Raw genomic sequence first — 25,411 nt, 5'->3', positions numbered from 1 at the left:
AACTAATTAATTTCTTAGAGTTCTATCTTTCTGTGCCATGGAAATTATCAAATCTGTGGTAATGAAGCCAAGCTTTAAACAGCAAGTTCCACGGAGAGCTATTATGGAGGGCAGGTGAGTTCCCTATACTGTAGCAGTCACTCTCATTTACCATCAGTGATCTGACATTTCACCAATTGAATCGGCCTGTGAGAAGAGGAAGGAAATGGGAGCCATGTTGCTTGTAGTAAGTAGGACTATTGCCAACAGTGCAGAATGCATCTGTTCTTGATCAGACCTGCTAATCCTATCACTTCTGGGCTTTGGCTTATCATAAACATCAACAGTTTAAAAATATTTAAAGTGCTACAGATGTGTTTCCAGAGAACACTAATCTACAAACCAATAGAATATTATTAGTTCACCTAAACATAGTTGCTTGCCAGTTTCTCTCCATTCCTCAAACATTTGGTTGAAAAAAACAACAGAATAAGAAAAAAAATGGTTCTTCCAAGTATAACACACTAGTCAATACATTACAGCAATCATTAGTTCTATCTTTTGTCCTATTTTTTAATTCTTAATACTTCATTTAGACTCAAAACGTGCATTACTAGAGTGAACAACTGACAGTGTTCATGTTATCTTGCTCCTACTTGTTAATGAAATGACTCATCTAACTGATAACAGAAAACAATGACAACGTAGAGAGCCTCGTAAATCCTGTGCAACAGCCTCATAAATCCGTGGCAGATAGCCTCATGATTTCCTGTTGGAAAAAACATAGTGTGTTTATCTGTAGTTTGTTGATATATTTTCTTCAATTTATTGATTTGTGAAACAAAGTGAAATGAAAAATACTATTTATTCAATCAAAGGTAATTCTAATCATTGCCAATGACTTTCTAGTTCAAAACCATGCTGTATAACAATTTTTTATTAGAATGTATGAATAGTACTTTTTTCTTGTTGTTTATTAGAAGAAATTTATAAAAAGCTTTCCTGATGTTTACAAATTCAAATATTTTGTGCTCAAGAACACAGAGGCAATCATCGATTTTCACCAGCCTTTACAGATAAATAATGATTTGTCCTAATCTTGTATTCATGAGAGGGTGCTCTAAGTAGTTACCAGTAAAAGAAGAATTGTAAAATATCCTAAGTTTCATGTGAATGAAAGGTTTGTGACTCACAGACATCTCAAAGAAATAATCTACAGTTACTGTAAAACTCATATCTAGTTGCTGCTCACAAACATGTAGATGGCAGATAGGTCACACCCAGTAGAATAAAATTGATAGCTAGTATTGACTGAATGTTTTTCTTAAGTTTTGTCTCTTTTCTTTTAATTTTTATCCATGTTATTTCTTTTCTAAGGTCCCCTGAGATCTTTTATATTTTGTTTATTCTCCATGATCTTGGAGATGTTTTTCCTCCTTTACACTGAAAAGAAATGAGAATATTTATATAGAATGTTCCTATTTGGAATTGATTTGATAATTCTATCTATCTCAGGCAGGGGTTATTGTTTGAGGGAAAAATATTCTAGAAATAAAGCATTAATCTCCTTGCAGCATATCAAAAGTGCAAGCTATATTTACTTTGATAATCTTGATAAAGTGTTTATGTCAGGTTTCTGCATAGGAATTATATCAAGTTACACCCTTTTGCTTCCTGTATTCTTGGATAGAAGCCACATTTCCTTGTATGTACTCCCTCGAGGGTAGATTGCCTATGAAGTCATTCGAAATTTTTCTACATATATTTATTACTTTCAAATTATGCATTTACTAAAATTTTTTGCTGTTATAAACACAGTTCTGCATTATGTTATAACTTAACACTCCACTCATTGATTCTGTCATTTAAATTGCTCCAAATAAAGACTTCATTGGCTTCTCTGTTCTTACAAACAGCATCATGAAACTTGATATCATTATCTCACTGTTACCTTGCTTTTGAGCACTGTAAGGTATTCTAGGCTTGTGTTAGTAATATTTTTGTTTGTGACCAAACACTTACCAAAGGATTACCTGGATGCTTTACCTCAATGTAACAGATACATATGTGAGTATGTATCTATAGTAATTCCTTATGTTTATATCTAACTCTGCTTTAGTGTAAAATTTTTATACTAGACTCCAGTGGAAAAGTATTGAATCAATCCAGCCCATACCTATGGGAAGATAATTTAATCAGCTAGAGTGATATGTACATTGAAATTATTCTTTTTAGTTTTACAGAATCCTCTTTGTTCCAAAATTATTTAATTCAACATAATTTCAGAATGAGGCCGTTGCTTACCTCCATGATATGGTTGTATCTTCTAATGAATGCATTCGCTCCTGGAATCTTCTTATCAGCTTCTATAGGTATTCTTATAACTTGACAATATTAAGATTCAATATTAGGTGTAGAAGGTATTATAAGTTTTGTAAATGCATATTATATACTCTTCACTACAATTCACAGAAAAGTACCATAACCCTAAAACCTTGTCCTCTTCAACACCCACCTTTTCCTAAACTCTCTCAATCATACTATTTAATATCAAAATAGTATATCCTTTATCAGAGTATCAGATAAATACATTATACCATTTCTTCTGATGATTTTACTTCACTGAACAATAAAAACTGGGCACTAAATCCTATTTTTATGAATTCTCAATTTTATCTCTTTTTACTTCAGTAGTATTTTTATGGAATATGGCTCTGGGGTAATTTATTAGCCTGTTATAGAAATAGTGGTGGCTTGAAGTTTTGCTACTTTTGTAGTGTTAGGAGTGAAACATAACACTAACACTGGGAATGTTTGGCATTGGGGGACTATCACTGTTAATTATCAAACCTTGATTATATTTTTAGAACTTCTAAATGGCATTTGTATTAACTATCATTAAGTGCATTTTACATGTAAACACTTGTCAAATGTATTGAGAAACAACTGTGTTTGCTTTTAATTTTCTTTCATTTTCGCAAATAGTTTTTCCAGCATATAAGTGTTCCATCACCCATTCCTTTCACAATGCCTTTTAATGGTAATAACTAATAACTTTGTAAGATATATTTACTTTATTTCCATTTGCATATGGTGCCTTGGATATGATGTATTAATCTCATTTCTAAACGTACATCAGATATTTCATTCTATGTCTAACCAAGGTTCTATACTTTAAAAATTTTGCATGTATTTCTATTATCCCTTGGAAACTACTTTTTGGGGTGTACACATTCTGAAACCCTATGTCTAGTTTCATTTGTTTGCAAACAGACATCCCACACTGCTGACACAGCTTTTTGGAAGAACTATACTTTCTTCATTGAATTTGCTTCACTTCCTTCTCAAAGATCAGTTATTTCCATTTGTGGATGCCTATTTCTGTGCTCACCATTCTACTTCACTGATTTGAGTTTCCTCTTTGCCAATGCTGTGTGGCTCACAATCTTCAAATCAAATGAGTATTTCAAGTATCCTCTCTATCGGTTTTGGGTTTCTCTACCTATTCTTTTGCATTTCCATGTGTCTTAAAATAATTTACTTGGTGTCTATAAAAATTTATTCAAAAATATATAATTGGGGATTACTAGATTGTGAGGAATAATGATTTTCCTAATCCACAAAGATTATTAGTTTTTGCATATGTATTCTAAGAGCTTGTTATATTCTTGACTGCAAATTTTTATGTTACGATAGCAGGCATGCACTCTTATTTGAAACTCCAAAGGTTCTGTTACTCTTCCACTGTAAAGCAATAGACATCGTCTTAATTTTTATACAATGTTATTATGTAAATGTACAATTCAGCATTAAATACATTCACACTGTTATGCAAAAATCAACAGCATCGATTCCCAGATTTTAAAACTCCCTGAGTAGAAACTTCACAAATTAACCAGTCAATCTTATATCCTATCTCCTAATGCCTTTGCAGCTACTTGACAAGCTTCCTGTCTCTATGCATCAGTCTTTCAGAATTATTTCTTTTAGCAATTCTCATTTTAGTTTTTGCTTGATTTTGCTACATTTTAGTTGGTTTTAATTGAATATTTAAAATACTTGGGTTTCCTCCCTTCTCTCCTGATGCCAATACTCCTTTCAAGGACACAGCTGACAGGTCATGAAAGTGAGTTTGGAGTAAGGGGAGAAAGAAGTAGGGACATGTGTTGCAAAGAGGTGAGGTACAGCAGGTAATGCGAAGAGAACCACATCATGGAGGCACCTAGCATGGAAAGGAAGATTTCTAAGAAAATAATAATAATACCTCAACATTTAAAAATATGTGCTTTACTCCAAGAAGCTTTAACCTAGTAGGTTTGCAATCAGCTCAGATATTACCTTTTGTTATGCCTCGAGTAACACTAAGTAACCAACAATGTTCAAGGGCTACTCCCCTACAGAACCTTAAAATAGCATTTCTAGGTAAAACTGAAGACACAATATTATATTTTCCTAATAAGAGAATAAAACAGTTTTCAATGCATCTGACTCAAGATTTGAACACTCTTCGACTGGACTTTTGAAAGCTCAGTCCAGTGCTCGGATGTGGGTGTGGGAGAATATGAGCAAGGAAGTCAGGACCATGAGGGGTTGGTTCACCCACTGAAACAATGTGCATGATCTAATGGGAACTCATCAAATCCAGGTAGACTGGGACTGAAGGAGCATGGGATCAAACTGGAGCCTCTGAATGTGGCTGACAATTGGAGCAGACTGAGAAGCCAATGCTAATGGCACCGAGATTTATCTCTATGGCATGTACTGGTCTTTTGGGATCCTAGTCTATTTGGATGCCTCCCTTCCTAAGTGTGGATGGAGTGGGGAAGGCCTCGGACTTCCCACAGGGCAGGATACCCTGCCCTCTCTTAGGACTGGAGGGGGAGGGAGGGACGGTGTGTGGGGAAGCAGGAGGGAAAGGGAGGAGGAAGTGGAAATTTTGAATGGTATTATTTATAAAGAAATTAAAAAAAGATTTGAACACTCTTGTTTACATGTTATCAAAATCATTTACAACAGGAACTAGGTGTTTGTCATGACATTCAAATAAAAATTTTCATAAAGTTGATCTGAGATTTCCACAAAAACTTATATTTATTATAAAAATAAGCATTTATTTGAAGTGGGGAAGTTTCTTTTTCTTGAACTCAAATGTGGTAGATTAATATTTTAAAGTTTGGTCTACGAGTTCAATGACTGTGACCTACATGTAAATATCAATCCCACCAATGTCAGGTCTTACATTTAATTAGAAAACAGCTTCGGAGCTGCTGTGGGAGTTCTCAAAACTGGAGCCACAGCTGGTCAGCTTCATTTCATTGGTAATGAGTAAAGTTGTAAATGATATAAAATCTTCCATTAAAAAAAAAAACTGCTGACTTCATAAATAAAATGCTGTGCTTTTGTTGCAGGAGAATCCAGTATTTCTCGGGAAATCTAAGGTGGAGGGTGGGAAGACAGAATCTGTGTTCTTAGGAAGATCCTGCTGAAACACAGCAGAATGCTGGCACTTCTTTATTGAAGTGGGAGATTAAAACAAATCTTTTCCTTTTTGTTTTTTAACACAACTTGCCTCAAGTTTATTTGTAAAAACATCATAAGGTCCTGAACATCTGCAAATACTGTGTAGGTGTTCACACCAGTCCATCTGTCTTCACATTGGCAGACTGAGATCTTTTTTATGGGGCCTTCACAGGGGCCTGGGCACCTTTGGGAGTCTGAGCTGCAGCTGAGGCCTCTGTGTTGTAATAAGAGCGGCAGGGCTGCATCCCCGGCATCCGGCCGCCCGCATGGCTAGCTTATGCCCCGAAATAATTATACAGAAACTGTATTTTTTTAATCACTGTCTGGCCCATTAGTTTTAACCTCTTATTGGCTAGCTCTTACATATTGATCTAACCCATTTTTAATATTTTGTGTAGTACCACGAGCTGGTTTACCAGGAAAGATCTTAACCTGCGTCAGTCTGGAGTGGGAGAATCATGGCGACTTCTGACTCAGCTTCTTTCTCCCAGCATTTTGTTTTGTTTACTCCTCCTATCTTAATTCTACCCTATCAGAGGCCAAGCAGTTTCTTTATTAATTAACCAATGAAAGCAACAGATAGAAAGATGACCCACCTCCATCACCTCTGCCTTGATTTGAACCTTGGGCTTTGTTTTTTGGAGCCTATGACCCCTCTCCATGTAGCTTCTAAGTTTGGGGTAAGCGATGAAAGTGAGACTGGTAGATTGTGGCTGGGGCCCTTTGGCACCTTGGGCTTCACCACCTGGGACTTCTCTAGGGCCTTGATGGCCTCCGCATGTGCACTCATGGCCTTTGCATTATTTGCCTGCATCTTCTTCAGGCCTTTCATGTTGTGCTTCTTGGCAAAGCACATGTTCCTCAGGAACTTGGAGTCAACCCCCTTGAGAGAATCGTATCTTTGTGGTGACTGGGTTTCTTTTTTTCTTTCTTTCTTTCTTCTTTTTTTTTTTTTTTTTTTTTTGATTTTCGACACAGGTTTCTTGATGCCATTTCTGTGCCATTTCCGGGACTGGTTGTGTGTGGTGTGGTTCTTGGACTTGGCCATGGCTAGACGGTAATCGGCGGGCATTTTAACTTTTTAAATTTTTACAATTGAAGGTAATTCCTTTGTATATTTGTTAGTGAAGTCCACATGTTTTCAGATGCCTAGGCCGGGCGGTGGTGGCGCACGCCATTAATCCCAGCACTTGGGAGACAGAGGCAGGCGGATCTCTGTGAGTTCGAGGCCAGCCTGGTGTACAAAGGGAGTTCCAGGACAGGCTCCAAAGCTACAGAGAAACCCTGTCTCGAAAAACCAAAACCACAAAAAAACAAAAACAAACAAACAAACAAAAAAAAAAAACAGATGCCTATAGAGAAGTAGGGCATGTCGGAGCGCTTGGAGTTCTAGTTACAGGCAGTGCATGGCCCAACATGGGATCTGAAGTTGGGACTTCTGTGATAGTAACATTCATCCTTAACTGCCAATCCATTTTCCCAGCCCAAGAAGTCCATTTTAATTAATCACGACAAGTGACTTCAGTGGCTTTCACCTAAAAGGAAGAAACACAATACAAAATATAGCTCACCCACTAGTCAAACAAACCAAATTGAATATATCAGCTGCAGTTTATTTTACTTATGAGAGAGTACTTTAGGTCTGGCAGGAACTAAGAAAATAAAGCCTCGTTTTCTAATTGAAGAACACAGATGTGTAAGTATTTGCAAATTTCGTATAAGATAGTTAGAAAAGAAGCAAGTTTCTTCGATCAAAGCTCAGCTCAATATAAACACTGACAAGAGTGATAAGCTGTAAAGAAGTTTGAAAGACATTTTGCTGGGATCTAACATGAGATGAAATATTGTGCGATTAGCCTAAGTAAGAGAGCTATATGTTAAAAACAGAAATGAAAGCTTTATGTTGAACACCCGAGATCATATGACCTGACTCCCTATCATTTCTTGTTTTGTTTTCTAATCTCTTAATTAGCTCAGTCCTCACATAGCCCTGGTTACCACTGTGTTCCACCATGGTGATCCAAGGTCTGTGGACACTTTGTGAGCAAGCTTTGGCAGAGATCACAGGTAACTCAGGGCTGTGTGAATAGCAGCACTGGTCCCAATGTTGGTGGGGTCTGTGCTTCAACTATTCATGAGGAATTATCTTGAAGACTGCACAGTGGGCCTGGTACTCAGCTGCTTCCTTTTGATTACATGGCAGCAAACTCAACCCCTTCTTCAGTCCGCTACTTGTGGCATTGCCCCGTCATTGAGCTCAGGACTGGGACCCAGTTGACTTTAGGTTTGCCTCCAAGTGTTTCAGTCTTTGCCAATGAGAACTGAGGTTGGAATTTTCTCAGATATAAAGCTAGCCTTCAGCCTGAGCTTCCTTCACCCAGGAAGGAATACATGAAGTGAGAAGTGAATCATCAATCTTCCTTTATATCTTACAGGCACAAGAAAGTATATTATCTATTTTTCCATCCCTGTGACAACACACCATGAGCAAGGCAACTTATAGAAAGAAGGGGATGCATTTGGGTTTATGGTTCCAGAGGGTAAAAGCCCATCACAATCACAGCTTGGAAGCCTGGCAACAGGCAAGGATGTCAGCTGGAGTAGTAGCCTAGAATTCATCTTAAACTCCAAGCAGAAAACATAGAAAGTGAACTAAAGGCTGCCCCGGTCTTCTAGGGAGGCCACAATTCCTAAATCTCCCAAACAGTGGTAACAGCAATTGGGGAACAAATGGGAAAGTATGGGGTACATTCTCATCAAGCTACCACCCGAGAGACAGAGAGGGGAAAGTATCAAGAACCTCATCTGTTCTTTTATTAATTTGTATTCTCTTTAACATATAAGCAAAAGTATTCTATATAGTTAGATATGTTTACTTTGTTAAAAAAATTCATTACTAAAATGAGTTAACCACAATCTAGGAAAATGTGCTCAGATTGTGTGCTGTATCACAACCACCTGGAAACCCTTGGATGTTTGAATCACAGATACTAGTCTGTACATATTCAATCAGTTGAAAATCAGGCCTAGTTCTCTTTCTTGCAAACATATTTACTAAGTAATAGTATAGATTGCAAAACTATCATCAGGAGTCTTATTAAGTAGTCAAGTCTATCACTCATGTTAAATCAGTATTGAAGTTTGCTCCATGTTCTAACTTTGTAATTGCTTTTGGCAATATATTTTCTTAAACTTATTTTTAGATATTTTAATGTGTAGAAATCATTTGGCTTGCTTTTATGTATTACACCACATGCATTTAATATGTCCATGCAGGTGCATACGGTAATGTGACATTTTGTAGGTGCTAACAACTGCAGCCAAGTCCCCTAAAAGAACAAGTCTCTCAGGTACTGAGTGATCTCTGCAGTTTCCACATTTAGCAACTATTGAAGACCTTTGGTTACTTTGGGTTTGAAACATTAAAAGAAGACTACTACCCACTTTCTCTTCTATAAGGTTTAATGTGGTCAGATTTATATTGAGGCCATTAATCCATTTGGACTTAGTTTTGTTCATGGGGATGAATATGGTTCTATTTTCATTCTTCTACATGTTGACATCCACTTATGCCAGCATCATTTGTTGAAGATTCTTTTTTTTTCTATTGTAAAATCTTTTCTTCTTTGTCAAAAATCAGGTGCTTATAGGTGTGAGGGTTAATATCCCGGTCTTCAATTTGATTTTATTGGTCAACATTTCTGTTTTTATGCCAGTACCAAGCTGTTTTCATTACTGTAGCTATGTAGTAGAGCTTGATATCAGGGATGGTGATGCCTCCTGAACTTCCTTTATTGTACGGGATTGTTTTGGCTATCCTGAGTGTTTTGCTTTTTCTTTTTTTTTTTTTCCTTGCTGATTTTTTTTATTAATTAATTAATTTAATTATTAAAGATTTCTGCCTCTTCCCCGCCACCACCTCCCGTTCCCTCCCCCTCCCCCAATCAAGTCTTCCTTCCTCCTCAGCCCAAAGAGCAAGCAGGTTTCTCTGCCCTGTGGGAGGTCCAAGGACCACCCACCTCCATCCAGGTCTATTAAGGTGAGCATCCAAACTACCTGGGCTCCCACAAAGCCATTACATGCAATAGGATCAAGAACCCATTGCCATTGTTCTTCAGTTCTCAGTAGTCCTCATTGTCCATTATGTTCAGCGAGACCGGTTTTGTCCCATGCTTTTTCAGTCCCCGGCCAGCAAAGAGGAACATGGGATGTACTCACTCATATTTGGTTTCTAGCCATAAATAAAGGACATTGAGACTATAATTCGTGACTCTAAAGAAGCTAAATAAGAAGGTGAACCCAAAGAAAAACATATAAGCATCCCCCTGAATATTAACCTTCATCAGGCGATGAAAGAAGACAGAGACCAACATTGGAGCACTGGACTGAAGTCTCACGATCCAAAGGAGGAGCAGAAGGAGAGTGAGCACGAGCAAGGAACTCAGGACGGCGAGGGGTGCACCCACACACTGCTTTTTCATATGAAGTTAATTATTGTTCTTTCAAGGTCTGTGAGGAATTGTGTTGGGAAATTGATGGGGATTGCATTGAATCTATAGATTGCTTTTGGTAGAATTGCCATTTTTACATTGTCGCTCCTATCTATCTAAGAGCATGGGAGATCTTTCCATTTTCTGGTATTGTCTTCAATTTCTTTCTTTAAAGACTTAAAGTTCTTGTCAAATAGATCTGTTACTTCTTTTGTTAATGTTACCCTGAGAAATTTTATGTTATTTGTGGCTATTATAAAAGGTGATGTTTCTGATCTCCCTCTCAGTCTTTATCCTTTGTGTACAGGAAGGCTACTGATTTTTTTTTTGCGTTGATCTTGTATCCTGCCACATCACTGAAGATATTTATCAGCTGTAGGAGTTCCCTGGTAGAGTTTTGGGGGTCACTCATATATAATATCATATCATCTGAAAATAACTAAAATTTGACTTCTTTCTAACTTTAATCCCCTTGATTTCCTTTTGTCGTCTTATTGCTATAGCATAGGCACAGAAGGCCACTTGCTAAATAGAAATTCAGTAGCCTGGACAGTGAGGGCAACAATAAAAAAATGGGGAACCTACTGAAATGGAGAAATTTCTGTAAAGCAAAGGACACAGTCAATAACACAAAAACAGCAGCCTACTGAATGGAAAAAGATCTTCACCAATCCCACATTAGACAAAGGACTGATCTCTAAAATATATAAAGAACTCAAGAAATTAAGCAACAAAATTTTAAATAACCCAATTGAAAAATGGGGTATATAACTAATACAAATTTTCAACAGAAGTATCTCAAATGACCAAAAACTACCTCAGGAAATGTTCAACATTTTTAGCTATCAGGGAAATGAAAACAAAAACAACTCTGAAATACCATCTTACACCTGACAGAATGGCTAAGATCAAAGACAACAATGATAGCTTATATTGGAGAGGATGTAAAGTAAGGGGAAAACTTATCTATTGCTGTTGGGAATGCAAACTTGAACAATGACTTTGGAAATCAATATGGTGGTTTCTGAGAAAATTGGAAATCAACCTACCTCAGGATCCAGGAATATCATTCTTGGGCATATATATCCAAAGATACTCAATCATACTACAAAGGCATTTATTCAACTATGTTCATAGCAGCATTATTTGTAATAGTCAGAACCTGGAAACAACCTAGGTGCCCCTCACCCAAAGAATGAATAAATAAAATGTGGCACATTTACATCTTAGAGTACTACTCAGTGGTAAAAAAAACAATGACATCTGGAATTTTGCATGCAAATGGATGGAATTAGAAAACACTATTCTGAGTGAGGTAACTCAGACCCAAAAAGGTGACATTGGCATGTACTCACTCATAAGTAAATACTAGCTATAAACAAAAGATATTGAGTCTATAGTTCATGATCCTAGAGAAGCTAAGTAATAAGGCACGCAAAGAAAAAAATATAGAGTCCACCTGGAAATTGGAAACAGACAAGAACACCTGACAAAATTGGGAGCATGGGTATAGGGGAAGAAAGGAGGGTGGAAGGATAAGAAGAGGGGAGAAGAGTTAGGGTGAGGAGTATTTGAGGGAATGGGATAGTTGAGATGGAGGAAGGACAGAGATGAGAGCCAAAAAAGAGATATCTTGATTGATGAAAGGCATTATAGAGTTAGCAAGAAACCTGGCTTAGAGAAATTCCCAGGAATCCACAAGGATGACCTAGCTAGGATCCCAGGCCATAAAGGAGAGGGGGCCTAATCTTGACTTGCCCTGTAGTCAGACTGATGACTATCTTAAATATCACCATAGAACCTTCATCCAGCAACTATAGAAACAGAGGCAGAAACCTACATCAGAGCACTGGACTGAGCTCCCAAGGTCCATTTTAAGAGCAGGAGGAATGAGAGTGTGAGCAAAGAGGCCAAGACTATGATGGGTTCACCCACTGAAACAGTGTACCGGAGCTAGTGGGAGCTCATCAACTCCAGTCAGACTGGGAAGGACCAAACATGAGTCCAAACTGGTCCCTCTGAGTGTGGTTCACAGATGCATTGCTGTGGCAGACTGAGGGGCCACTGGCAATGGCACCAGGATTTATCCCTACTGCATGTACTGGCCTTTTGGGAAACTATTCTCTTTGGATGGATGCCTTGCACAGCCTGGATAAAGTGGGGAGGGCCTTTGACCTTCCACAGTGCAGTGTGCCTTGCCATCTCTGAGGACTGGATAGGAGTGGGGTGGGAGAGTATGTGAAGGAAATGGGCAGACGGGAGGGAGTGGGAACATGGATTTGTATATAAAGTGATAAAGGATAGTTTTTTTTCTTTTTTAAAAAATAAATATTAAAAAAAGAAAAGGAAAAAATAAATAAAAAGCATTAAAAGATAAATATTGCATGATATTATGAAAATGCTTATCAAAATTATTGTGAGATACCATATTCCATAGTTGCAATTGCTATTACAAAAAGAAATGACAATATTGGTAAAGATATGGCAGATAATCCCATGTACACTACTAATACAAATGTAATTCACTAAAGTCATTATGGCAAACCGAGTGGATGTATCATAAAATCAACACCCAAACTAAACAAAAATAAAAGAAAGGTCAGCCATCTCTTATTTCAGGGACCCTATTCTGAAGAAATGGATTAGCATACCAAATATAATGGTCACGTTTTCTGTGGTACTATTAATAATAGCAAAGACACATCAGTTTAGGTACTATTAAATGGATAATTGTTATGTATGGTTACCTTTTTCATTGTTGTGATTAAATGCTCAGCAATGCAGCTTCATATAGAAAGCATTTTTTTTTTTTGTCTCGTCATTTGAGGTTGGAGTTCTTTCTAAGAAGGAAGGCTCAGAAGTGGAAACAACGGTCCCATTGCATCTATGGTCAAGATGAAAAGAGAAGACTAATGCTCAGTTCAATTATTTTATATTGTGCCACAAACATGTAGAGTGGGTCTCCTCCTAACTAACACAATTAAACCCCTCACACATGAACCCAGAGGCTTATCTCTAACTATTTCAGATCTGTCAAGTTGATAACCCATATTAACTTTAAGTCTACTCTTTGTCAACTTGATACCTAATCATTTCAGTTTTTCCACACATTATTGCTAAGGCTCAAAGATATGTCATAATAAAAAATGTGTTCAGTCTTATTTCAAATGTTTCTTTAATTTTAAGAATTCTAACACTAGGTAAGAGTTGAAAATTCAGGACTGGATATTTCAGTGGGTAAGAGAAGTTACTGCTAGGTTCCTTAAACTTTATGGCAACTCAGAGCCATCACCAATTCCAGTTTTATGGGACTTAATGTTCTCTATGATCTATGTGTTCAGCTGGCCACATGATACAAATAATCTCATGTGATCAGAGACACCTATACAGAACATAAATAAAACAAAATGGGAAATTCCAATACCTTCTGAGAATCAAGGCTGCTTCTACACTGGGAATTCTTATGAGAAAAAAAATTAACTTATATTTATTCAAATACATAATGGCACAAAGTTGACACCCTCATTCCCAAGGAAAACAACAAAAAAGCAAAACAACGGAGCATAGTAAGGGATGATAAGATTCTAGAAAGACCTAACCCCTCAGACCAAACAAAAAAACCAAAGACCAACTGTGCAACTCCATGTAGAATACGTTAGGCTCATGATGGAATCTCTGGGCTTCAAAGTGCTTGACCGCTTATCCCCAGCAGCTCTGTTGACTAAAGTATACATAGCCTCTTTCATGGCTGAGGTCTATGCCAGCTTTTCTTGGCACACATACCATGATCCTGACCTCTCCAACATTCTATACACTCTGTTTCATTTTAGGTATTAGTATCACAGTTTACGACCTTAAGACTTCCTTGGAGGGAATCTAACTTTACCACATATTGCTGTAGTTTGTAACCTTGGCACAAGAATCTATGATGCTATGACACACGCAGGCCCTGCAGAAATTCAAATGTGTCTATCTTGTTGTCTAGACGAGTTTCTTGTGTTTTCCTTTAGCTTTTCCTTGCTTGGTTGTTTTGTCATATTATGATTTGTTCATTTTTTAAATTATTTTGTTGTACTCTATTATTTCTAGGATAATTAAAAAGAGATAGAAAATGTGTGAATCCAGATGGAAGAAAGGTGGGAAGAAAGCAGGACAGGTAGGCAAAGGGAAATCATGATCAGAATACAGGATATGAAAAAAATTTTCCAGTATAAGAAAAAAAATAAGAATCAAGTAGAAAACAAAGAATTTAAATAAAATAAGCATTTATCTTCTTTATCTTCTGCCTTTCAATTTTTAATCAATGTAATATTACATTTAACTAAAATCGGCATTTAATGTTTTCTATTATCGAAATTATTTAATATTCTAAATGAAACTTGTATTCATAACCAATTGCTTATATATGCATATATTAGGACCCAAGTTATTATCAATAAATAGGCATTGCTGTATTAAATATTGTATAAACAGATTTAGTTTAAAATTGATATTTCAATAAAATCTTGTTACATATACTAATTTATCAATTTTAAATTTTGAACAGTGATAAAAATACAAACATGGGAAGTTTACAGAATCTAAATGAACATTAAAAATAGATTAAGTAAAGACTCCTGCTTCAAGTATATGATCTCAGAGCTCGGTATAGTGACTTGTGTCTAATCCGAGCGTGTGAGAGAGTCAGACTTTGGTAGCTATGGTAGATGATGGACATTGGTTCAAGGCCAGTCTGGGCTAGAGTGGTAAATGGTACTGAGACCCTGTTTCATAACATCAAAACAAATGCATAAAATCTATCATTTGGGTTTTCAAATTATACTGCTTATCATAATCCACTTACTATCCAATATTCTTAAGACATGTCTATTACATATTGTGTATTAATGGTGAATATTTATTTAACCAATGCAAGAAGTTTATTTTACTGCATATTTAAGGTTTTTAAGGTAAAATATTTTAGGTGACGTGACATTTACTAAAGTCTATAAAAGTTTTGTAAAAAAAAAGTCTTTGTTTAGAGAAATACTTCCTTTTTAGTCAAAATTTAAAATTACTTTTACTCTTTGTACATTGAATTAAGATAATTTGTTATGAAAACATAAATAAAAGTACAGTTTCTAATTCCTTTACAGTATAATAGATACATTAAGTACATATAAATCTATGGTATTGATATTTTTGCATTAGATAAATCTACATACCTGTAAGGACTTTTGCTGAATCCTATTTATTTTTAATACTTATCAACCAGAATAACAAATATAATTTTCATTTTAACTATGATTACTAAAATGTTTTATTAACTTACTCTAATTTCAATGCATATCCTTTTAAAAGTCATGTTTTCTATTCTATGCTAGCTTCAGGATAAAACATGCACACATTTAAAGTGTTTCTGATTTTTATAAAACAGGATTAGAACCTATTATACCCTTGCACTCTGCTTTGTTCTTTTTCTGACAGCTCCAGTACCATTTAAGGCTATTTTTTTTTTAATGCAAAGATCTTTTCATTTGCTTTAGCACTTTAGCCTCGAAAGTCATCTTGTATAATGAGTCTGGTTTTGACTTTTTACTCATTTTGTTCCAAATTGCACTACGGTGTTCATGATTGTATGGAGTTTATAATGAATCCAAGCACAGATCACAGAAAATAACACAGAGAATCAGAGATAAAGCCATATTATTAGTATTATTTTTTCCACAGCAAGAATCAGGGTACTATTTGAAACTTAACATTATGCTTTTATATCACCCAATTTAATGTCATTTTAATGACCCTGCCAGAACACTTTGCTACAGAATTAAAATCAATCATAGAAAGACTAACATATATGGGTTTTGGAAGTAAATAATAGAGAAAGCAGAGGGTAATTTGCTTCTAAACGTGATAGAGTTCCCCTATGTCTGTTAATTTATTTTGAAATGAAGGCATACCTGAACTGATAGTCTATAAATAGAACCAAAGTATACATTGGAGTATTATTGGAGGACATTGTCCTAAAATTATACAAATGCAATTTTTAATTGCCAGTTATTGACCCCAAATGTGTTTTGGCTTGAAATTCACTTGAACATGATTTTGTATCTTACATTTAAAATAAATGATGAGAACCTCTGAGTTTAGCTAACAAAAATATCCACTATGATAAAAAAAATTGTTCTTGAATAAAGAACTGAGAGTTCCACTTCCCTTAGAAACAATGCTAGTTTTGAAGTTGTAGGAAATATTTTTCCCCTGAAGCCTAAATCAGGAACTGCTTCACCAAATGGTTACACCACAAACACCCAGCTCAGTCTTTCCTAAAGATGGCCTTATTATGGTCTCTCTCGTAGTTACAAGAGTCCAAATATCAGCTCATATAAATCACATAAACCCATAATAAGCTCTCCGTCAAGGAAAAGTAAGTAATCTCTTGGACAATATTCTAGAAAGGGTTGAAATTTTGTGTTCCTGTGGGTAAATTATCAGTGGTTCTGTTCTGATAAAGGAAGACAGAAATAATGTGGAATTCAGGAAGCTGAATATCATAGAGAAATGTGTTGAGGTAACTTCTGCGGGGTGAGTGCATTTGCCTCCTCTCATATTTTAATCAAAGTGCCCCTTCTAGGATGATATTATCTGTCACAAGTGAGACTGGTGTTTTCCAGCATTGCAATTCCTACTGTTGAAATTATGATGAGACCTTTCTCATTACACTTGTTAATGTGCCTGGATTTTAAAATAGCTATTGTTTACAAAAATGGTATCAATTAGAGCTGACATTTATCAATCAATAGAGGTTATGACTCCTATGTCAGAGTGCTACATATTCTAGGACCTGTGAGTTATGAGTCAAGAAATCATTATTTTCTTAAAAGAACTTATCATTGTTGAGTAAAGATGATTTCACGCAAAGTTTATTTCTTCTAGATAAAGTCTGACAGATAAAATAATAGGAAGATGAAACGTCAATTATTTATGACATTGAAATATAATTTTTTATTTTCTGAAGTTTTTCTTTCTTTTATCTTCCTTCAAATTAAAAAAAAATGCTTACTGATAGAATTTTTTCCACATGAGCCAGAAAACTCAGTATGTGGTCCCATTACAGTGAGGACTACCTGATATACATACACCCAGGGTTTCTGAATGTGATTTACCAACTTACACACGTTACCTGCACTTTTTTTTTAAGTTTTGCTTTGTTTTGGCATGTCTAAATGTATCTAGTATTTATGTTTTATGGCACCAGCTTCAGAAAACACGTTGTTTTGGTACTCAGGCTCTTATAAATTCGTGTCAGTGATTAAGATTAGTAGCTCATCTGGAAGAGTTAGTAACAGCTTTTATTCTTTCAATCTGTAATATTATTCAAGTCTGTACTTTTGAAAATTGTAATATTAATACTTTGTAAAATAGAAATTGATAAAAGTTATGCCAATGTACTGAGAGCTAGTTTACCTCCCTATGTTGACAAGGTCACCTTATGAGATCTCGTATCTTAAGCATAGAAAGAATCTGACTCAGAGTGCTCATATTTAAGGTCAACAGAGTGCTATGTGGTAGACTATGTGGGGGAAAAAAGTCATGTTGCCTGAACCTTAAGTGTTTAAATCGGGAGACAGTGACAAAAGTTCACTATGGGTAAATAATTGCTGATGGAGAGACAATCTTTCATCATTAAAAAAAATTAAAGGTTAAATAAAGATAAAGCTCAAAGAAGCAAGAAGAGCTCTGGAGACTTTGGAACAGCAAGATGTCCAGATGTTCTTCTGTCATTTATCATGGGTATGTGCAGAAAGGTGAAGGGGGTCAAGTGGGTAGGCAGCTGATGCCAATGACGACAATGGCATCATAATCATTTTCTCTCAGAGTCTGAGAATAGAACAGCTACTTCTAACTGGTTAATTAATTATTCTCTCTGGGTATTAAAGACTATATTGAATTTTATTCTCCATATGTACTTGATTATAATAGTATTTGTATTAATTATTTGACACTTATGTAGTTCTGTTAGTTGCATTTCAAACAATACCTTATGGCATTCCAACAGAATTAAAGGAAACATCTACTTCATGATTTTAATGCACACATGTAATTTATTGATATGGGCTCTATTTAATTTTATGTTCATACTATGATATATATGGTGTCCTGCGTGCTTTATTTAACATTATCTTAAATGGAATCTTGAGACCATGTTAATGAAACTATTTTTATTTTCCTCTGTTAAGTATTCACGTTTGAACATGGAAGTTTAGGCAATATTCATGTATATCATTATGACCCATTCCTTTTGGTGATTTGATATTCAATATTGACTAGGGAAAGGGTGAAGATAGAACATGCAATAATATGGGTTTTTTTTTTTTGCTTCATGTACCCGCAGTATTTTAAACCTGTTGCTCATTCCTGGTCAGGTTTTACTAAGGAATAAACAGAAAATCAATATTGATCATCAAATGACAATTAAGCACCACAATATTGTTTCCTTGAATTTCCATACTGATAAACATGTTTCTCCTTTACTTGTCAGTTCAGAGCCTTGTAGTAGGTTTGTGCTTAGTGCCTCTGGCCTTCCGGGGAACTGACTGACCCTTGTCCAGGTTTGTACCATAGCCATGGGTCCCCTCTTATGAATTAATCCTCAAATCCAATCAAGAACTGGTGACAAAATGCTACTTTGTATCAGTTGAAATTTCTTGCCAGATAGGTAGTTATTATAAGTATCCATGTTCACAACAGTGTAAGACTGCTGATAACTTTTCATCCTTGGTCAACTATTTTGCACAGTCTGTATTTTTAAAGTTTCATCTCAATCAATTTGATTTCTTCATTTCCTATGAACAAACATGTGGTATTTTCAAGTATAGGATCTTAGAATTAAGTTCTTGTGGAAATACAAGATAAATGGCTACAGTATGTGCTGTTATAAGGCTCAGGAGGATCTCTAAACAACAACTCAAAGGGAGGCATCACATATCTGATACTGGTATATTTTTTTATACCCCAAATTTTCTGGAAGCAGCATTATTGAATTCATTGATGCTGCATCTATTTAAACTCCTTTTTAATAATTTTTTACCTTAATAAATAAAAATACTTATAAATTAAATTAATAATTTTTCCTAATATATATTATTTCTGATATAATATCAATTTATGCAGTATTCAAATAATTTTTTTGACCCTTAATTTCTAAAGAAATTTTTATACATTTTCTTTTGGGTATTACAATATTCTTCACAAGAGGCCAAGAAACAAAATAAACTTGTACTATCTGTTAGCCAACTTCAAAGCCTTAAAATACATAGAAACATATGTGACTATCAACCTTTATAGAGTCCTATAACTAAAAACGATGAAGCTATATCGACTTAATTGCCTATTAGTATGAATAGGAAGATGATCTTAGAAGTACAAACTTGAAAAGAAGATACTCATAGAAACCAAAATTTACCTTTAAGAGATGGTTTTCACAGTTAACTATATTAAATAATAAACAATGGGTCAAAATTAGTCTGTACAGTAATTTAAATGATAATATTCTCCACATTTTGACAGAAAACCACATTCTTGAATTAGTCGTGTTTTCCACATTAATTCTTATAGTGGATGCTACAATATTCCTTTTATATACAAAATGAATGGACTTTAAATTGCATCTACACACAGATTTAGTGGCAATTTCATGTACTTTAATGTGAATGCATTAGACATTCTTGGAAAATGTACATTCATGCCTACCAAGACCCACTGAGATATACTTACCCTTGAGTACTTGCTATATGCCACAAAATGGTATCTACTTTAAGAGTAAATTGGTACTTCAGCTTTAGAAAAGTCATAAATTCAGTCAAAGAGAAGACTCAACCATTAAAAGCTATGCACATAACCAAAATGTCAAAAAAATACAGCTTGCTACCACTTTTCAAGTCTATCACATTTTATTCTATTTTTCAATTTAATTAAATATACTTATACCATTCTTCCTCTCTCCTTACCCAACTCTCCCCATGTTCCTGACTCACTTAATCTCAAATTAATAGTCTCTATTTTCTTTATTGTCGACCCACAAATGATAAATGTGAATAAATTGAAGATACAAGGTCTCTTCCAGGAAAACCTGTGAGCATTAGGGTGTAAGAGTTGTGTTGGAGATATATTAATAATGGGTAGATATCCCAACATCCCATGTTCTCTGCATTTTATAACTCTGTGACTTTCTTCAATGGTTTCCAACTACTGCAAATGAAAGAACAAGGGTCAATTTCTTGACACTTTATCTGTGGGTACAAGTATAGATACTGGAATGCTATTAGTAAGTATAGAAGTTTAGGAAAATGACAATAGTAGATCTCAGAAGTCATGGGTGATTGCGTAGGTTTCCAGTGTCAAGTACAGTTTTGCTTGGTTGGGGGCATTAAGTCCAATTAGACAGCTATTGGTTACTCCAGGATATTGATGTCACTATTGTATCTTTAGGAATATCATGCATTGCTGATCATGATTATGGTTTGTAGGCATCACAACTGGGTAATGTTATTGATTTGTTCTATCAGCAGCTTATACAACTGCTTTATATTCTATGAAAGCTCATCTTCAGGAATGATATATTTGTCTCAGTTCCAGCTCAAACTCCAAATTCATTTATACAAAATATTTGTTGTCTTAAGCAATAGAGACTTACCATTATCTTCTGGGAGGTTATCAAGGGCAAGAGCAATAAATGGTAGCATTTGAAGTATCTTGGACTCCCCTTACCGACAGCTTGAAAGGTGATTTCTTTTGTCCAGGGCTGGGTTTTTTGTTAGATAGTCTCTTTATTCAGAGGGAAAAATTGTCACCCCAAACAGAATAAATTAATTTAATATAGACACAGATATACATGATGTAGCATTTCCCTCTGTATTCTGTGAACATGTTTTATTACCACTAGTTAATAAAGAAGCTACTTTGGCCTTGGCAAGCCAGAATATAGCCTGGTGGAAAATCAGAACAGAGAGAGAGAGAGAGAGAGAGAGACAGAGAGAGAGAGAGAGAGAGAGAGAGAGAGAGAGAGAGAGAGAGAGAGAGGTGGAGTCAAAGAAAAGCCATGTAGCTGCTCAAAGAAAAGGATGTCGGACACTTACTGGTAAGTCACAGCCCCAATATAATACACAGATTAATAAAAATGGTTTTTTTTAAGATGTAAGTTCTAGTTAGAAATATACCTGAACAATTAGCCAAACTGTTTGAGTTAATTAAGTTTCTGTGTGATTGTTTGGGCAGCCAAGAAATGAACGTGCACTCTCCGTTTACATATACAATATGAACAGAATATATAATTTTAGGTAAATATAAACAATATGACATCCTACAATAATTTCAAACTTACTTAGCAATATTTATCCCCTTCCCTTTCCTAAATTCTGTATTGTACTCTCTTTAACCAGGTAATATTGCCAAACCCATTTTCTGACCCCTCACTCCTATCACCGGTATTCTGATATATGCAGACAATATAGTATTGTACAAGCAGAGATCCAAAAAAAAATTCCACCAGAAAACTTCTACAAATGATAAACAATTTCAGCAAAGGGCAGGATACAATATCAAATTTCAACAGAAAAGAAAAGGAAAAAGAAAGTAGCCTTTCTATACACAAATGAAGACTAACATTATAGACATATTTCATTCCACAGGAGTCTCTAAATAAAGTATTTAGAAACAAACCTAATCAAAAAGACCTGTCCAGGCAATACTTAAAAATTCCTGCAGAAAGTGATTGTGGAAGACACACACACACACACACGCACAACCAGACAGACTTCACATGTACATAAATTAGTATAATTAGTATTAAGAAAATGACTATCTTGTTAAAAAGCAGTTTTTAGACTCAAAAATATCCATAGAATTTTTTGGAGAGTTAGGAAAAAATTGCAAAATTCATGTGGAAAAAAAAAATCCCTCAGAAACAATACAAAATTAAAGAAAACAAAAACAAGAAAAGAAAAAGTAATAACATGAGCAAAAGAGCAACTCTTTTTGAAGAGATTACTATTTCATATTTTTTATTTTATTTTATATTATTATTGTTGTTGTTAGTAGTAGAGTAGTATTTTCCATGTCTGATTATATTATAATGAGATAGTGAAAAAAAAGGTATGCATTTGGGAAGGTAGGAAGTGAAGAGGATCTCAGAGGGGTTGGGCGAATGGAACCATGATGAGACTAAATTGTAGAAAAATAATCTATTTTTTCAATAAAAAAACCTATTAATAAAATAAAGTCGCGCTGATACTAAAACAAACTTTAGACCAATGAGATAAATCCAAACATGGGTACACTTAAGTACAGTCATTTACTATTTGACAAAGTTGTCAAAATTTGAAGAAAAAACAACATCTTTAATAAATGGTGCTAGAAAAACTGGATGTTCTCAAATGTAAGAATGTAATAAGAATTGTATTTATTACTCTGAATCCAAATCAACTATAGATGGATCAATGACCTCAAGGTAAAACCTAAAACACTGAAACTGCTGTACACAGAGAGAGTACCCAACAAAATAGAGGTGTGGGGAGGACCATCTGAAAAGGACTCCATGTGTCCAAGAGCTTACAATACAATTTAATATTGAGACCTCCTAAAATTAAAAAGCATCTGTGCATATAAGAAAACAATCACTTGGGTGAAAAGGAAGCCCTCCAATTATGAGACAATGTTTGCCAGTTATATATCTGAAAGAGGACTAATAGACAGGATATATACACACTCAAATAAAAGTAGAGGGAAGAAAAGCAATTATTCAATTTAAAGACAAGGTATGGGTTTGAGCAGAGAATTATTAGGAGGACAAGAAATATCTCATGGGTACACAACCATAGACACAGAACTACCATCAGCTAAGAGTGCCGGAAGCAAGAAAAGTAGTCTTCCTCTGGCATGAGACCCCTAGTTGTCTATCTAATACAATTTTTTCAGTTGTGAAATCATGTATATGAAAGGAACACAAAATGGACTCAGCAGGTTGCATCTAAAGATTTATGCATGTTGAGTGGAGGGGCACGTGAGTGTTAAAATAATATCTTAAAAAGTGTTTATTACCCTCAACATTAGGAAAGTACAAAGTAAAACAACTTTAATAATTATTTATCACTAACTTAATTAATAATAAATGATACTAAATTATAAACAGTTTTATTTAAAAGATCACTAAAATTTCCACATATGGTTTTTGTTTCTCTTTCTTTTAAGACTCTTTGCTGATAGTGCAATTATCTCCTTGTAATTGGGCAAATGCCAATGAAGTAGAAAATTGAAGAACATTTTAAATCTATACAGTTCTTCTCATTTCACTAGCAAACCAAATGTGTCATTGACCTGTTTCCCAGGCTCACTTGCAGAATCACCGGTGTCACAATGTGAAAACCTAATTGGCTTTAGAAAGCTTCCTACACAGAAAAGTGAGAACTAAATGAATCAACAAGAAGGCTCTACTTTCATTTTACTAACCAAGACACCCAGCACCTGTTAGAATAAAAAAGAAAAATACCCAATCATTTTAATGTGAGACAATAATACTAGACTCCATAACGATGTGAATTCAGGAAAGAAATCCCTTCAAAGTTTGCGAAACAAACTAATAATATTGTCTTACCTAAACACTCAAAACTGGTTTCTTTTGTTATGAAGCTGACATATTGTTGAAATCAAATTTTCTATCAAAAATGATTTTCAGCTTTTAGGGGAACTTCCTCTTCTACAACTTATCTGTATCTTTGACAGAGCACATTAATAGACCAGGATATCTTCCCAAAATTCAATATGATATCTTCAATACTGGTGTACTTTTCACTGATGAACCTCTAAATATGGGTATGGTGGCCCACATTTACTGTCTCTATTGTAGGGATGCTGACACTGGCAGGTCATCTTCTTATAATCGGATCACTTTAGATCAGTATGAGACCTTTATCAGAATAGGGTGTCTGGAAAATAAATACACTTGAGACTGGCCTCTGGCCTTCATATGCACATGAATGCACAAGAACAAATGCAAAAATAGGTGTGACCAATGAACATACACACGAATATACACACAAACACATACACATACACACACACACATACTCATATACACACAGACACGTGCACAAATACAAATGTACAAACACACACATGCACACATACATACATACAAACACACAGAAAAAACACACAGGATATCTTTTTCCTCTTGATTCACAGGAACACCTGGATATTTAATAATTGGAAAGACTTAGGTTTTCCTTTGAAGACAATATATTGCAGAATTTAATTCTAATAGAAATAGAAATTTTAGCAATACTGTGTAGTTTTAAAACTTCATTGGTATAGAATTTATTTCACGATGAGTGAGAATAATAGATGTGAAAGGTTAATAATCTTATTGAAAATAGACAATAGAAATAAATCAATATTTTTTGAAAATCATAAAAGTAGACAATTGATTTGTAGGAAAATGTTAAATTCACTATCTTTCAGGAACTACCAACCAGAACTATAATGAAGTATTGTCTTACACAAGTAAAATAGCCTCAGTCAGAAATACATGTGTTAAGAGTATAAAACTGTGATTTCATTCTGTAGGGTGTGATCTCTTTGGGGTTCACATAATTAGATATCCTGCATATCAATTTTTTTACATTATGATTCATAGCACTAGCAGAAGTACAGTTATGAAGTAGAAATGAAACAGTTTTCTCATTGGCAGGTAACCACAACATAAGGATTTGTATTAAACTGTTGTAGCATCAGGAAGGTTGAGAGCTACTACTCTAAAAATCCACGAGCATATGTATCATTAATTTCCCTAGTGACAATCTGAAACTAAATCCATTCTCATCCTAAAATGATGTTTGAGCTTATAAAATTCATCTACAGAAGTTTGTATCAGCAAGTTAATATTATTATTCATGTTTTCTTTATAGTTTATTTTTCAAATCATTTCATATGACTTATAATTATGTGAGTTACGTTAATTAGTATAGCTCCTAGATGTCCTTTTTATGTTTTATTATAAAGTGCCTAAAACAATATGCAGCAATATTTTACAGAAATTATATTTATTATACATAAATTATATTCAAAACATTAAATAATTTCTTTATTTTTGATAATTCTTTTGTTGTACATCTTAATTTATTTTTTGAGACAAATTCTCATTATGTAGAACAGGCTGACCTTAACTCACAGAAATCCTGTGCTTTTGTATCCTGAGTGCTGAAATATAAGACAGAATGATTTTCTAATTTGTAAGATTTATTAGAAAAAAAATTCTCAATAAGCAACACAATGCTTTCAAGTGATTTAAATTAATCTTTGGAAATATTTAGTGTTTGAGTGAACTTTTAGTTGTTGACTTTTCTTTTCTTATCTTCACTTGAGGTCTCCTCTGTTGACTCATGACG

Source organism: Chionomys nivalis, chromosome 10, assembly GCF_950005125.1.
Source record: "Chionomys nivalis chromosome 10, mChiNiv1.1, whole genome shotgun sequence".
NCBI lineage: Eukaryota > Metazoa > Chordata > Mammalia > Rodentia > Cricetidae > Chionomys > Chionomys nivalis.
This window is presented reverse-complemented; position numbering follows the sequence as displayed.